This window comes from Ostrinia nubilalis, chromosome 3 (genome assembly GCF_963855985.1).
Source record: "Ostrinia nubilalis chromosome 3, ilOstNubi1.1, whole genome shotgun sequence".
Lineage (NCBI taxonomy): Eukaryota > Metazoa > Arthropoda > Insecta > Lepidoptera > Crambidae > Ostrinia > Ostrinia nubilalis.
Genome location: NC_087090.1, coordinates 18,428,360 through 18,443,992, shown reverse-complemented (window position 1 = coordinate 18,443,992; position 15,633 = coordinate 18,428,360). Strand labels below are relative to the sequence as shown.

General features: G+C 37.2%; 1 non-coding gene across 1 annotated transcript; it reads right to left on the bottom strand.

Annotated features, from left to right (window-relative positions):
* Positions 1-15,253: 15,253 nt before the first annotated feature.
* On the bottom strand, positions 15,254-15,326 carry Trnaa-agc (transfer RNA alanine (anticodon AGC)). Its single transcript has one exon. It is a non-coding gene; the product is annotated as a tRNA-Ala (tRNA).
* Between the last annotated feature and the right edge of the window lie 307 nt (positions 15,327-15,633).

The window sequence follows — 15,633 nt, the reverse complement described above, 5'->3', positions numbered from 1 at the left end:
CAGAAGTGGGGGTTGGGGAAGGGAGGAGGGGCTCGGTAATCACCTGCGAAGACACTCGGTTTTTCAATTGCCTTTTTAATTTGTCATAAGTTGACACGAATTGATTTGGAAATCAGAAACGATTGGATATCGAATGCTAGAAATATTAATGTCCTTTCTTACATAATATTTTGAAGAGACTCATACTTAAAACACTCGGGGTGTTATTATGCAAGCTTCTATCGAACTTTAGTAGCCATCAGATATTTAAATTAAATAAAATGGAAAATAATATATTACACCGACGTAGGTAGAGAAGTGCCACAGAGTTGCACTCTCCCCATTTTCAATCGAAATATAAATACGTGCTTCAGAGGGATTTTGAAGTCGAAATTGCATAAGTCTACCACGTGTTCCAATACAATTTGTACATATTTAAGTGCGTTAGTTATGCCCCCGGCTTATAAACTTAAATAGAATTTGTCTTAGAGTAGGCGCACACCGTTGATTTTTAGTTGGCCGATAGTTGTGCCCGATTTTAATTTGTATGAAGAATCGGCCAAATCGAATCGGCGTAGTGTGCGCACTCCCATACATGCCCATACTGATCAACTGCCCGACTAAACTGTCGGCCGATGAAAAATCAACGGTGTGCGCCTACTCTTAAGGTTTGTACTCCCCAAATTGCTATAAGCACAACCTACTCGTATCCTATTGGCTATAACAGTGTATGAGTACATTATTAGCCAGTTCCGTTTTTCCTTTGCACACATTTGCTCATTTCGCGCTGTCTATTTTTCAAGCAACAAAGCAAGCTTGTTTGCAAAATCTCGAGACTTTGGTGTTGTCACAGAGAACACGTTCTCAGAATTACAATATCTACGTTGAACAAGTTCAACACGCTCCAGCGGAGGCTGCGCCGCGGTTAGGGAGGCGGAAAATTGAACAGTCTCGTTGCATTGCTACTCTACAAATGTCTGAAGATGCAAGACTGTTCGTTCGTTCGTTTCAGCCGAATAACGTCCACAGCTGGACAAAGCCTCCCCCAAGAATTTCCACGACCGGTCCAGTGTCCAGGCACCTCCCACGACCCTCACCAGATCATCGGTCCACCTAATGGAGGGCCTACTTCTACGTCATCTGGTTGCTATTCAAGAACTTTTCTGCACCAGTGGACATCAGCTCTGCGAGTTATGTGCTCCGCCCACTGCTTTAGCAGAATTTAGCAATCCTGCGGGCTATTTCGGTCATTTTTGGAACCTCCTGCTGATCTCCTCAAGATTGTGTGAATAAATATTGCAAGTGAGAGATTCCCGAGAGAGGATCAAGTCCAGCATGAGTCCGTCCTGCTACTGATAGAAACTAATGGAACTCGCGGGTGTTTGCAGGTGAGGTTTCTAGCAGTAGCCTTGTTTAGTACCTAGTTTTATAATTTGTCTTAATGTAGCTTTTGCAAACCTGTTTATTCTAATTATTGTATAAATAAAATTGTTGCTTAGAAAAAAGTAATTACCTACCTAGTAAATAATTCAAAGTAATTAGTTACACAAGGAAAAAAGCCGTACCTAATTGAAAATTTACTCGCTAAAACGAAATCACTATCAATCAACAAAGCTGCCTCTCATAATGTTGATAATTTTATTTCTTGATAAAAGATTAGGTTTTTCCAGGTAATCTCTAAATTTTTCACCTCGGGTTTCCACGAGGCATGCTCCTATTCCCAGGGCCTTTTAAATTTCGTTCCTAATTAATAACGGTGTACAACAGACTTATTTGTCTTGTTCATGCGGAATACCTAACATTAATTATGAATATTTTTACTTTGAGCTTCGGTGAAACGAAAACTGAATAACAATTTTGAGAAAGATTCTTAGCGGCTCTTTTATTTCTATTTCTTGAGACACTCTTGTTATTCTATTCACGACATTTCTTTCATTTTTTTCTAGTAAGTAAAGCTGTGTTGTGATTTCGAGTCCCGGTGGGGGCAAAACTGGCCCATTTGTATGTCATTACTACATTGTGTTGTATTTCATTATTTCACAATACGTATTATTATTGTACCTATTTCCAACACAATGTATATTGTTTTTAAATGGAATAAACTTATGACTTATTCTATTCGCTATATTTCAAGATCTATCGTATTGTCACAGCGTTTTCTTTAAATAAGACTACGCGATAATTTTATATTTTTTTCAGTATCATCAAAAAGTTTTAGTGCTGATTTTTCAATCGTCAGATATCTTTTAAGTGGAGAATAAACTTATCATTTTGGCATATTTTCCTTACTTAAATTGTCAAACAGCCAAACTTATTCTTTAGTTAAAAGATATCGGACGATTGAAAAATCAGCCCTTAAAATATAATTTTATATCCAACGTGTGAAACCGCCGCGTTTCGAGACTGGCATCCTGAAATCTTCGGGGAGGAGTTGTAAACTTATCCAGCAACAGCAATGCTGCGTCTAGACTGTCCCGTGGGGGGAAAGACAGGTGAGAACGGTAGGTATGTTTGACTAACGGCATCACATAGTAGACACATAGCTTAACATAGTAACCATCTTAGATAAGACGCAAGTGAAAATAATAGGAATTTATTTAAAACTTTAGGATTGCTTTTTTGAACTCTGGTTAAACTATTATTATTTAATAGTTGTCAATACTCGCCACGCTTGGCAGGCGGGTTGGCGAGCGCAGTTTTTTATAAGGTTTCGCACGTAGACGCTGCTGCCCATCTCGTGCTACAGGATGTAGTTGCCTCTCATGACATGCCTCCTGTTGGCGGTGGGGAATTATATTCTTTACGGCCGTCGCGTCCCCACACGGCACGTTGCAAATCAGGGGACCTAACTTATTTTATTTATTTAATAATAGATTATGTTGAAAATATCCCTTATTGTTCATAGCGTTAAAACTACTTTACGGTAGTCCATCATACAGAAGAGAGCTTAACTATTATGTGTGATGCCCTTAGAGGTGCGGGAAGAGTGCCTCTAGATAAACTTGTAATAATAAAAATGGCAGGTTCCATTGAATTTATGGCTTTAGCGATGTGTAACTACTATTATCATTTTTGTTTCTTAAGTAAGTATACAAAATTTTATTGCAGACATTGTTAAGACATCAATGAAATCGTAAATCCATATCCAAATGACGTCATTTAGATAGAATGAAAAGACCAAACATGTTTTTGTTAAACCTCAAAGAATCGTTTTGAAATACTTAGTAACTAACTTGTCTAACTTGGAAAATAACCGAAAAACAAAGCAAGTAACGTAATAACTTTATCAAGTCAATTTATATTAGGTTAGATGTCAAGTGTCAAATAATAAAAGATGAGGTTGGACTTTTAAATCTTCTCATATTTCACCAAAATATTTTCTCAACTCTACTGTGCACTTTGCGCCTTAACTTCAAATATGATTAAATTATCTGCCCGCTGCTATTTCGGCGTCCTTCGGAATTAATCAGCATTTAGTATTTACGAAGCGTCCTCAACAAGTGGGTCTTAAACCGGAGTTTTGGAACTTTGACGTATAATTAAAAATTAATAGAGGCGGGAGTTGCGCGCCTGTCAGTCAATAGCATCTATCAAGTTCGCTAGTGCTGTCACGGACCGGTCTTAAGTTTCAAAATCTATTAAAATATTTTTAAAGTAAGTATAACATAGATGTGGGAAACGGAACGTTGATGAGTGAGTGAAAGGTTTGAATGAATGAAAGAACGGAATGAATGGATATAAATTCAAATAATCTAAGATGGCGGGACTCTGATTTTTGCTGCAAAGACGAGCATGTGGTTTTCAAATAAAAGACGATATTTTCCAAAATCAAGTGTTCATATTTCGTCAACAAGATCCCACATTAGATAACTATTTTTAAACCTTTCTTGACCACTTGCTTTATCTAGGTACTAACTTAAAAACAAAAGAATCGAAGAGCAAGGCTAAATTGACTGTAGCCTAGTATTTGTACGGATACGGTGTGCATGTAGCTAGGCTAACTTTCAAAGTGACAATATCACGTTTCTGAAATGTTATTATTTACTTATAACATTCATCAATAACAAGGACTTAACCGGTTTATTCCTTCATATTTCAATGGTAATTACGAAAGATTTACTGACTTTGCAAGTGATTTATCGACAGCGGATACAATCTACCTGATTTATGTCCATCTTATCTCTAGTCGTCGACATCGGCAGTGTGCGGCGCAGCGCTAATCGTTATGATTGCTGCGCCGCCGACGCATCTATCAAGTTATCGGTAACTCACCGCAGCGGGGCTTCGGCTATCAAATATCGACACTCATAATTGCTACGATTGCAATGCATTTCTTAAGTTATTTCACGCTTAAGTTGGTGTGAGTTTAAGTTTATCTTAAAAGGTTTTAGTAGGGACACAAACAGTCAGGTAGGTTTTTCTGACTATCAGTCAAGGGAGTGTGGACTTAAATCTACTCGTTTAAGATAAGCAGGACACATTGTGGGCACAAAATTATTCGATTATGCTAGTCCTTTTTCTGAATGAAAACCTTTATGAAATTGGCAGGTTTTATTAAACCAATTCAAAGCATGCATCGTAGTCATTGTCAAGCACCTAGTTATTTGTACGCCAAGAGTTGATCTCTACTACTATCGATATTATTGTCGATATAGACTTCCCTACGCGCCACATCTATCAAGTTGCCAGGAATCAGGCCGACTAATCGCATTCAGCTCGGCCTGAAATTATGAAGTTGCCCGTTTTCAGGTTGATTTTCAAGAGAATATGGAAGAGCTTTGGATTTGGTCGAATATTAGTGTTTTCACAACGTTACAAAATCATAATCAGGAGTTAAAATATCATAAAATGAAAATCATACCTGTCAGACTTAATAATTTTGATAAATCTCAATCTCAATTAAATTAATCTATACTAATATTATAAATGCGAAAGTACTGACTGTCTGTCTGTCTGTCTCGCTTTCACGCCTAAACCACTGAACCGATTTTGATGAAATTTGGCAGGGAGATAGTTTGCGTCCCGGGAAAGGACATAAGATAGTTTTTATCCCGGTTTTTGAAACAGGGACGCGCGCGATAAAGTTTTTCTGAGACAGACAAAATTCCACGCGGGCGAAGCCGCGGCCCGAAAGCTAGTTCTTTAATAAAGACTTCTAAAAATATAACAAAAGCATTTTATGTAAGTTTGTTAGTTTTTCATTTCGTAATTATCTACCACTAAAGAAAAATAATGTACTATTAAACAAACTTGCTTACAAACAAGATTAAAAGGCAGCGTCATAACTTCCAATCCCATTGCACAATCCGTCATCATAAGTGTCAAATTAGACTATATCATCCCCGAAATTCCATCTCAAGAAACAAAAGATCATCAATAAAACGTAAAAGTAAGTGAAAATGAAATTAAGTGATCCCCATCGCACTTTAGCTGATAAGGAAGACTCGGGAATAAATTGTATGCGGAAACCTCGGCCGTAACTGCCGGACATATTTCCCTCCTGGCATTACCATGATATCTGGGCCAAACAATCCGCCGGGAAATGGGCCGGAGGTAAAACGTAGCGAAAGAGAGTTCGCCAACTAGATAAATTGCCGAAAGTACATACAGATAGTACGAATAACATTTTTTTTAATATTTCATCACTAGTGCTATTAATAATTCCACGGCAGACATAGCGAGTAGCTCTGGATTGTCTGGATGCACCAAAATTGTATTTTTTTATATCATAACTATTTTTTCAGCTGCACAACGTTGTACAGTCAGCATCAAATAGTCCATGACACCCAAAGAGGCCTAAAAGTTGACAACATAACCTTCTTCTTCTTCTTTTATTATGGCAACGGCTTGGTTTTGAGAACCATGATTTCGCCAATGTCACGTAAACAGTTTTGACAAAGTACAAACAAACAAACAAAAAAACAAACAAAGTACAAAGGGTTTACAAAAAACAAAAATATTTGTGTAATTTTTTTACTTTTATATAATTTTATTGTAATCGATGTGGTGACTAAACATGTAAGCGCTTTGGGTTTTCTGTAAGCTTATTATGTTGCTCATTAAAATAAATAAATAAAATAAATAACGTTTCTAATAATACGTAAAATTATTTGTGTGACCAACATAACCTTATTGGCGTGTTGCGTACTTATTAGCTATTTTAGAAGTCAGGAAATATTTGACACTGACTGTACTACAAAAGATGACGTAGTGTCACTGAATACGGTGCTAAGACAAAAGAAAAAGACAGCTGACACGAGGAAGAAACTATTAAATTGGTGTAAATTAGTAATTTATTACTGCTTGCTGACTTTACAATAGGATACCCGTTACTGTGCTTATTAAAACATTAGGTTTATTTACTTTTCTAAAGCATAAATTATGGCTGTCTAAGCTTACAAATCCAAACAGAAAGTACTTAACAGATAATTCGTGTGCAAACGACGGTATAATAATCTGACAATTTAAGCTTGTAAGGCGACTTTACATAAAGGTAAAAAGACAAACAAATACATTTTAGGATTTCGAAAAATTTACCTCTAAGAATGTGGTTTACCACCGGCAAGCAATATTTGGGTCGTGTATAAGAGCCCTAGAAAGGACCTACTGAATAAACTATTTGAATGAAAAATTACTGAGGTGTACATAAGCGAGACAACTGCATAATTCCAATGATTAGGTACCATGTCGATACCAGATTTGAACATGAGCAGCGTCAAAGTGGTTACATTCGCTGTGAATTTGCGGATTCAATTAGCCCGCGCAGTAATCTATGCAGCGTTTGTGGAGCCAGGGACAGAATTAATCTACGCTACATTTAGGTTATTGGGATGTTAGCTCTAGATCAAATTCGTTTGTTCATTCGTTTCAGCCGAATGACGTCCACTGCTAGACAAAGGCCTCCCCCAAGGATTTCCACGAAGACCAATTCAGCTGTGTCGCCCGCATCCAGGCACCTCCCGCGACCTTCAAATTCACTGCCTAAAACTACTGCTCTAGGTGGGGTTCAAATCGAAAAACCAGTTACGAGGACATATGGGGGCACTACACTTTTGAGGTGCAAACACCATACACTGCAAATATTAGAACATTGTGAATTAAAAAAAAAGTTCAAATTCTAAGGCAGAGTTACCACCACCTTATTTTAATCGTGATTTTAAAAAAACGGGAGTAGGTAACTTTAAAGAAATATGGAGTTTGACCGATTTTTGACGTTTGTTAAAGTATGATAGTGCAACTCAGCCTAGTTTATGTTTAACAGCGTTTTTCAAAGTAAGCAAATCTTGTAGGTACATGAAGTAAATTTATGGGACCTACTTCCCAACATAGTTTATAAAACGTGTTTACAAAGAATCTTAAAAAGGCGCCTTTGTAAGATTAAAGTTGCGCAGAAAGTATAAGAGCACACAGCGCACACTGCGAGTTAAGACACGCGCGAAGTTCGCAGCGCGACTTAGCGGCTTTGGCGGCACTATTGAGAGAGCCTCTTGTGCGCGCCGTTTGAGCACCGGGGACTTCAGGGCCTGAGGTTCAGGCCCATGCCTTACATAAGTTCTTGCTACAAAATTGCCATCTCGGATGGAAATCGTGACGGAAATTATTTATTCAATTTACATATATTTTGAAGGGTAACCGGGTATGCAAAAAATACAAAAAACGGATGTTAGTAAGTACATAATTAAATGGTTTTCGTCCTTTCTAAAGCATGGATTTACTTGATAATAGACTATTTTTTTAGTTAAATACATTAGCTTTATTAGCTAAAATGTATTACCAAACTGCTATTTCAAGAACTTTTGCCTGCGGCACATCTTTATTTTTTAAACAAGCCCGTAGCGTAATAAAAACTTGGTACCTATTTGTAATTTTGGTTTAGTACTAGGTGTGCTACCTTTGACTGTAAAATCAATTGTTATTAACCATTCAAGTCTACAAAAAAATGGTATACAAAAACTACCCATTGAACGTGAATAAATTCGTCTTCTGACTGGAAAGTGGTTTTAAGTAGGTACTAGCCATGTCTCTAAATCGTTTATCTCGGGACGGGGTTCAATATTGAAGGCGCTTGCCCGGGACGGCGGGACTCGGAGCGTTGCTTAAAAGCTCAATTTGTAGTACACCTGCTGGCCACTGGACAGTTCCCAGTTACTTATAATATACGGGACTATTCCCACCTCTCGTTCCCACCACTGCAACTCCTGTGTAGCCAGGATCTACAGCTTGACCGCCACAAAAACCCAACCAATGAAGGTCAAGTTTGTCCCGGGGAAAGTTAAACTGTCATTGGACCCGCAACGAAATTAATCAGAAGAACATAGGAGGAGTTCGAAATTAAGGTTCGACTTCCCTCCATTGCAAAGCGGATGACAGGTGACAAACAAAGGTTTAAAACCTTTAAGAAAAGATTATGCACTACGGACAATAAATTAAATTAACCCTCGCTGTACGAGGTGGGGTGTGACACACCCCAGTACTTTAAAAATCGCCATAATTTTAAAAATTTGCAAGTGCTGAATTTGAAATTCTCAGTAGCTGGAATTATGGCGCTGCTGCTTCAATCAGCGTTGCAAAATCAGTCCAGCGGTGACTACCAACTGAGTTACATGCCTTTAAAGTGCTTGTGGGTATCACACACCCCACCTGGTACGGGACGTTGTTAAAAAAGTTAAAAAAAAATCTAACAGTTTTGGTGTAATTTATATATTTTTAGCTTTGTTAATTGAATAAAATTCAACACAAATAATATTTTTCGTGATTTTCACGGAATCTGAAATTTTCAAGCACTTTTAGTGAATTGAGATGACTTTTAGTGCGAATCTGGAAGTTTAGTACTGAGATCCGAAGATGTATGTGAACATACACTTATGGGCTACAATTTATACTTGGTGATACAATTTATGGGCCACTGAAATGGAATAACATATTTTATAAATAAATAAATTTGTTATGCTCCCATTTTATGCATTGATCATACTCATTTTCTTTCATCAGAATTGTGGTAAATTGAAAACCGATGATCAAAATAAATTTATACCCTCCAATTTTTAATTCACTTTTAAATTATAAGTAAATATCTTGTACATTGTTAAATAAAAACGCTTGTCATAATTAAAGGTACTAATTAAAAATTATACATAAGAAACTGATTCCTAAATTACAAGAACTACGGAAATTGTGTATTTTTGTTTTTTTATGATAAAAATGTTATAATACATATTTTCAGCTTAGAGCTTTTCTTAAACCTAATTAGCATACGTAAATTATCAATATTAAATATTAAACTCCACCTAAAAAAATGTTCAATGAAAATTTTATCACTTTGTATATTGGGGTATGTCACACCCCACCTGGTACGGGACGTAACTTTTAGTCACCTGGTACACGGAGGGTTAAGGGGGCCTATCTTATGAGCAATTAGCAACTACCTGCCAATAATATTTTTCACAAAATCGCTTAAAAGCATGGAAATTTTTCCTTGTCGCGACAAGATCGGTGTAATAAATTGCGGAAACAGATGTATGTTGTATTGAATTAAGCATTATATCACGTTCATGTTTCCAAAGATCACACTCCCACAAGACTCCCACTTACTTATAATATAGACTAAGACCTACGTTATACTATAAAAGCTGATTATTATATAAAATATTAGGACAATAATTAGAAGTAGTTTCCTCATCAGCCAGACAGTTTTGACAGTTCAAACTCCTTGCCAGACAGTTTTTTTTAGGATAGCTGCCAAAGCCACGATGACCCAAACTTCATGATTCACCAACATTCTATCCTATATTGGGAGCATACGCTGACAAACTTTCAGCTTTTATAAAATGACGTAGGTCTGGCGTTCACTAGCTCTTAGTCTAATAGATATAATGTAGCTTTGTAATAGTAGATAGATTAACAATCCACTATCACTCGTTGGACAGTCGGTCTGGTCTGGTACCTAGATGTGGTGTCATACTTGCTATCGAACGTTGAAGTATCTATTGTCTAGATATCGACAACTATGCATCAACGGGTCGCTACATCTACGGTACTCCATATTTAAAAGTCATGAAATCAACGGGTCGCTACATCTACGGTACTCCATATTAAAAGTCATGAAATCAATCGGTTGTTTAATCAGTGTCATGACATCAAAAGTCGCGGTGGGTAAATAACGAACTTCTCAGGGTGGGTAAGTAATATTTTCCTACCAAATTTTGTACTAAAAGAATAAAGTTAATAATATAGGTACGTACCAGGCTCCGGTGCATGATTGTGAGCAGTCATAGGGTTTTTCAAAACATGTTCTCCATTAATTAGAGATGTTGCCGTGATACTGCGGCAATGTTCATCACAATATTTATTTGCACAATACCAATAAAACGTTCCCTTATCATTTACTTGGCACTTCAGCATCCTGTATCCGTCAATTAGCAAACAATCTTTATTGTTGTGAGTTTTATACAATTTTAAATCACTCATGGTTTTTATAAAATATAAATAAAGCGGGAATACAAATAGATACAGCAACATTCATTGTAACGTACCTACTAATTATTATGGAGTACTGTAGATGTAGCGACCCGTTGATGCATAGTTGTCGATATCTAGACAATAAATACATCGACGTTCGATAACAAAACATTCATTGTAACGTACTAATTAATATAGAGTACCGTAGATGTAGCGACCCGTTGATGCATAGTTGTCAATATCTAGACAATAGATACTTCGACGTTCGATAGCAAGTATGACACCCGTGGGCAGCGTAGGATCGGTCGTTGTGGAAGTGCTCAGGGGATCCTTTTTCCAGCAGTGGACGGTAGGCACTAGGTTGAAAGGATGGACTAGATTAGCTGAATGTCCATAACGTCTATAAATAGACACTAATCGGCAATGATTGAGCTCAGTGAGGCCTATGAGAATAAAGTTTGAGACAACGATAGATTTTACTGACGATCGAGCGATTATTCTCATTCCAGACTACGCAGATGATAGTGAGGGCTATGTCTAATATAAAGACAGTCACTACGATCGACTGACTTTTCCTTTATATGTTTGTTATAAAATAACTCAAAGTAAATCGTAAATTAACTTAAATTGTACATTTCGAGTTGTATCGGATGTTTCGCTTTGTATCAGCGTCGGTACCTTCAAATTGCGCTGCTCATTGTTCTCATAATTAACACGACAAAGGAACACCTACTTCCATTCCGATCGATTTTCCAGCTCCATTCGTACATGTAAAGTTAATAAGTTTAGACTGGCGTGGTACGCGAGAGGAATCTCTTAAAAACGGCCACTTTATGCCTTTTGACGGAATAGCGGCCTTATGTTCGGGAGTTAAGAGTCACGAAGGTGATTTCCTATAGTAATAGATGTGCCCATAGCGCCGGAGACGTGACCTGTCGGGCCGGGAGTGGGCACAGCTGGGACAGGTCAGTAAAATTACGTTTATTTCTGCTAAGAGAGCTGGAGACTGGAATTTCAAAGCTTCCCTCGTCCGTTAGACAGACATAGTACCTAATATATTTGAGTCGTGGTTAGTAAATGCTTGTAACATTCACACAGTGTGTAATAAATAACAACAGCGTAAATATCACAGCTAAAAATGAATACTACCTACTCGTATACCTAAAATGAAATGCATACTACATTATCGTCTTAAGACTCTACAAAACTGAGCTAACTTTATAAATATCTGACTGCGCCAGATGGAAGGTTATGTTTTTTACATTGAGACTTTGACCCAATCTTAACTCGATTTGATTAACCATTGAGGTATTTGTGAGTCAAAAGTCTCCAGCCCAAAGTCAGAGGCACGTAGTTTACTGGATAGACTGTTCTACTTGTCATGTGCCAGAGTCAAACGCGTAATTTTCGGTACTTATAACAAACTTCACGACTCGGTCGGGTATTTTTTCTCGCACTCGGTTGATGTGGGTCGAATCGGCTTTGGCGATTAATCGCAGCTCGTAATGAAACAATCTCGATCAGGCGCGGCTATCGGATTGGCCATAGGGTAGACAGCGTTTTTGATATTTTAAATTGAATTGGGAATGATAGTCTTTGTTTTAAACTTTTAAATTAAAATTTAAATAGATTATAATTAAGAATGATTTACTTCTAAATGTACTTACTCTGAAAATTTAAAAAATAAGTAGGTATCTGACTCAATATGCAATTAAAAAAATAATTCACTTAATACAAATTTTTTCAAGAAAAGGAAGATCTGGGAACTTCAGGGTTTGATTTATTCTGGTAAACCGAATCCACGATTTCAAATTATATTGGTTAGTGATTTTGTAACGGTTGCGCTGTCAAAATTAAAAAAAAAAAAGGTAAATACTTTCTATTGAATAATAAATAAAAAGAAAATTATATTTTGAGATGTCTCGTGTTCAAATTTCTCAGAAATAAAGAATAATAGAACAATAAGTATTGGCATTATATGGCTTCGTCATCCGATATTTGTTTGAATCCGATATCTAGCTGCTCGAAACAAAGGCCGTACTTAGAATTAAAGTTAAAGAAAACCCATTTTACAAAGAGCATTGTATAGATTTGCTTTCAAATATTACAAGAACCAATAAGAATACAGATTGTAGTCACGGGTTTAAATAAATTTATTCGTTTTCAGTTAATTCATTCATTTCTCGATGGTTTATATTATGTAGCAATGACATGGGTCGCAATGTCGTCTTAACCACCACCAGTTTTTTAGCAATTTAGTGGAAGATCGCTAGAGATAACCCTTCATATTTTGGGACGATGCAGAAGTATCAAGAATAAATTCAAGTGTGATTTGATTTGAAATAATAATATTCATGATTGATTAAAACTTATAAAAAAACTCATTATTTTTGTAAAGAGGCTTTTAAAAAGCACTTTTAACGTCCCAGTATTAACTCTACCACTGCTTCGAATAAATGGGCCAGTGCTGGGAAGAAACAGCGCAAGAAACTCAGTCACTATTGTCAGCTACTGCATTCAACTCGCGTTCCAATCGAGTATTGTATGTCATTTGTGCACGATATTTAATATATTCGGAAGAAAAGCATAATTATGTCCCTGTCAATATTGTAAAGAATACGTAAAATCACCAATATTGCTCGAGTGGGTACGTCGCCAGCATTATTTACAGGCAGGAGTTGCAGAATCATCATAAGAATGCCGCAGGCTGAGCACGTATCCCATATCCCGTTGCATTACAGACGTTTTTTCTAACGGTTTTCGAAGATTGATGGTAAAGGGCAAGTTAGGCTGCGGACACGCGACTATACAATATGACATTCTATAATAATAACTATATTCGACTTCTAAGCTACTCCTTTGACTTACGCCCGTATTTACAAACGATGCTTGCTTAAGTGAAGCAGCAAATCGAACGTACAGCGTTAAATAGAGCTCTGTGATTGGTTCGTGTGTCACCCTGTGCGTCCACGTGCACTGTGAGACCTCATAGTAATGTTTGTGAATACGGGTGTTAAGATCATACGTCCTCTTCTATTACAATTTCCAAAGCGAAAGCGTGTTTACCTACATACCTAGTCGTCTTACGTATTGTAATAGAGCAGTGCCGGAGTGTCAATCAGTTTGTATGAGGAAAAGCGGAAAGCGCGCACAATGCACATATTAATTTTTCATGGCTTTCTTCAGAATACAATACGTTACGCCTCTTATGGTATACGCACCATATCACAGGATTTTAATATTTCCTACAAAATATGACCATGAAGAAAATAAGGAAGAATCACAAAAATGTACCTCGTCGCGATTATTACGTACGTATGTTTATGAGCTAAAATCCAATTTTAACACTTGAAAACACTTTATAAAACAGTGGCAGTGAAACAAAACAGTTCCTATGATATTTTGAATCGAAAACTATATCTATGTATTTTTTAACTATAGCTTTTACTGCTTGCGTACATGATTGCATCGGGAGAGTCTTACACTAATGAGTAATGATCTTTCCCTCCCATTGTTCTCAAGTAGTGTGCGTTTAACCTAACGACTTTCCAAGATGGATGTAGCCGGCATGTATTTACTCGCAGCATGAAGACAGCGATACATTTCTCAGACTACCCTCGCGGAAATTTGAGCGCTCTTCGAACAAAGAGTGTTGATCGTACATTAAACGATTCGAGCACAATGACGCCCCGACGCAGGTGAATGCCATTTTTCGTGTTTTTGTGACGGTGTCGGTGCAACGCAGCGCGGGTGATGCGACGCAGCGGGCAGACAAAGTCACAAATAATGCTGATTGACGTTTTATTTAAAACTGTTAGTCCCCAGTATGCCACGTAAGGTATTGGTAGGCAAAGGCAAGCTAAAGAATGAAAATATTGTCGAAGGCAATAAAATATCAAAGAAAAATTCTGTAAGTTCAGTATATTTTTACAATATTTGGTTCTGAAAATAACTGCCCAAAAAACTGTCACACTGCTGTACTGGTGTGAGCTAGGCAGAAAGTTTTGGATTCGTTCCATGATCCAAATCACAGCAATTCTGTTTTCTGGGATCCAGTAATGCCGGATCCGGCAAAACTAAACAGTCGCAAAATTCGAACGGATTGATTTTTTGCGGGAAAATCAGGAAACGAATAAAGCCAGTTTCTGGAGTTATGTACTATTTCCAAATAAGCTGTCTCTAATGTTCCGCTGTGACGTCATGGTTTGTACCAGCAGTCTCAGAGACAATGGTGACATTGTTCCGTGCCCCCGTGCGGTGTCCGCCCGGTTCTCATCACACACCCTGGCCTAGCCCGACTATGTGCCGTGGTTGTATACGTAGTGTTACACAGTGTTACATATCAAATACTTACTGCCCTAGATTTGGACTCCAGTCAGAAAGATCTTGGGTAAATAGTTATGACGAAAATGGGATAAATTTAACTTATCCAGCTTTTTCAAAATTTGTTACACATATTTTATAGCGATTGTCCCTGTTTCAAACACCCTGTATAGATTAGTAGGGATAAAGTATCTTCAAATTACATAGATTATTAAAAATGGATTGTACTATTAATAATGATGATGATAATTTTGTATAACGATTTTCATGTTAGTTTCATGTTTGATCATTATTTTTGTTTTTTCTTTAGATAATCGAATATAATATTATTTATTTGGCGCAATACACAATACAAGATACAGGCACAATGCAAGATAATACATACATAAAAGAACAAAAAAGAAACCTTATAGAAAAAATAAATAAATAAAAATAAAAATAATCTAAAATGTAAATTTACTAAATACAAAAACATTTAGTTTGGGCACTACATTGGAGGCGCCGGGTATCGATCCCGGTACCTCTCGCATGCTAAGCGAGCGCTCTACCATCTGAGCTACGCCCCCGGTGAGGAGAGCGGCGAAATTTCCGAGCTAGTTCGACGATTCACGAACTCGGACGAGTAGTATCAGAAACATTATTTCAGTGTTGTGTGTATTGTATTGTACCTATGTCGTTTATCTTATTTACTTAAGACTACAACAGAGGGCCCCCGCTGAAAATCAGTTTCAAGACAAGCCCTGGCGGTCTTGATGTACGCTGAGCGGGTGCCTTTTTGTCAGAGGGGCACAAGCAGTTAATTGTCCACTTGTTTATTTCTCTCTGTTTTAATCTATGTCTTACCTGCTTGTATACCTTTCTTGCAAATAAAAA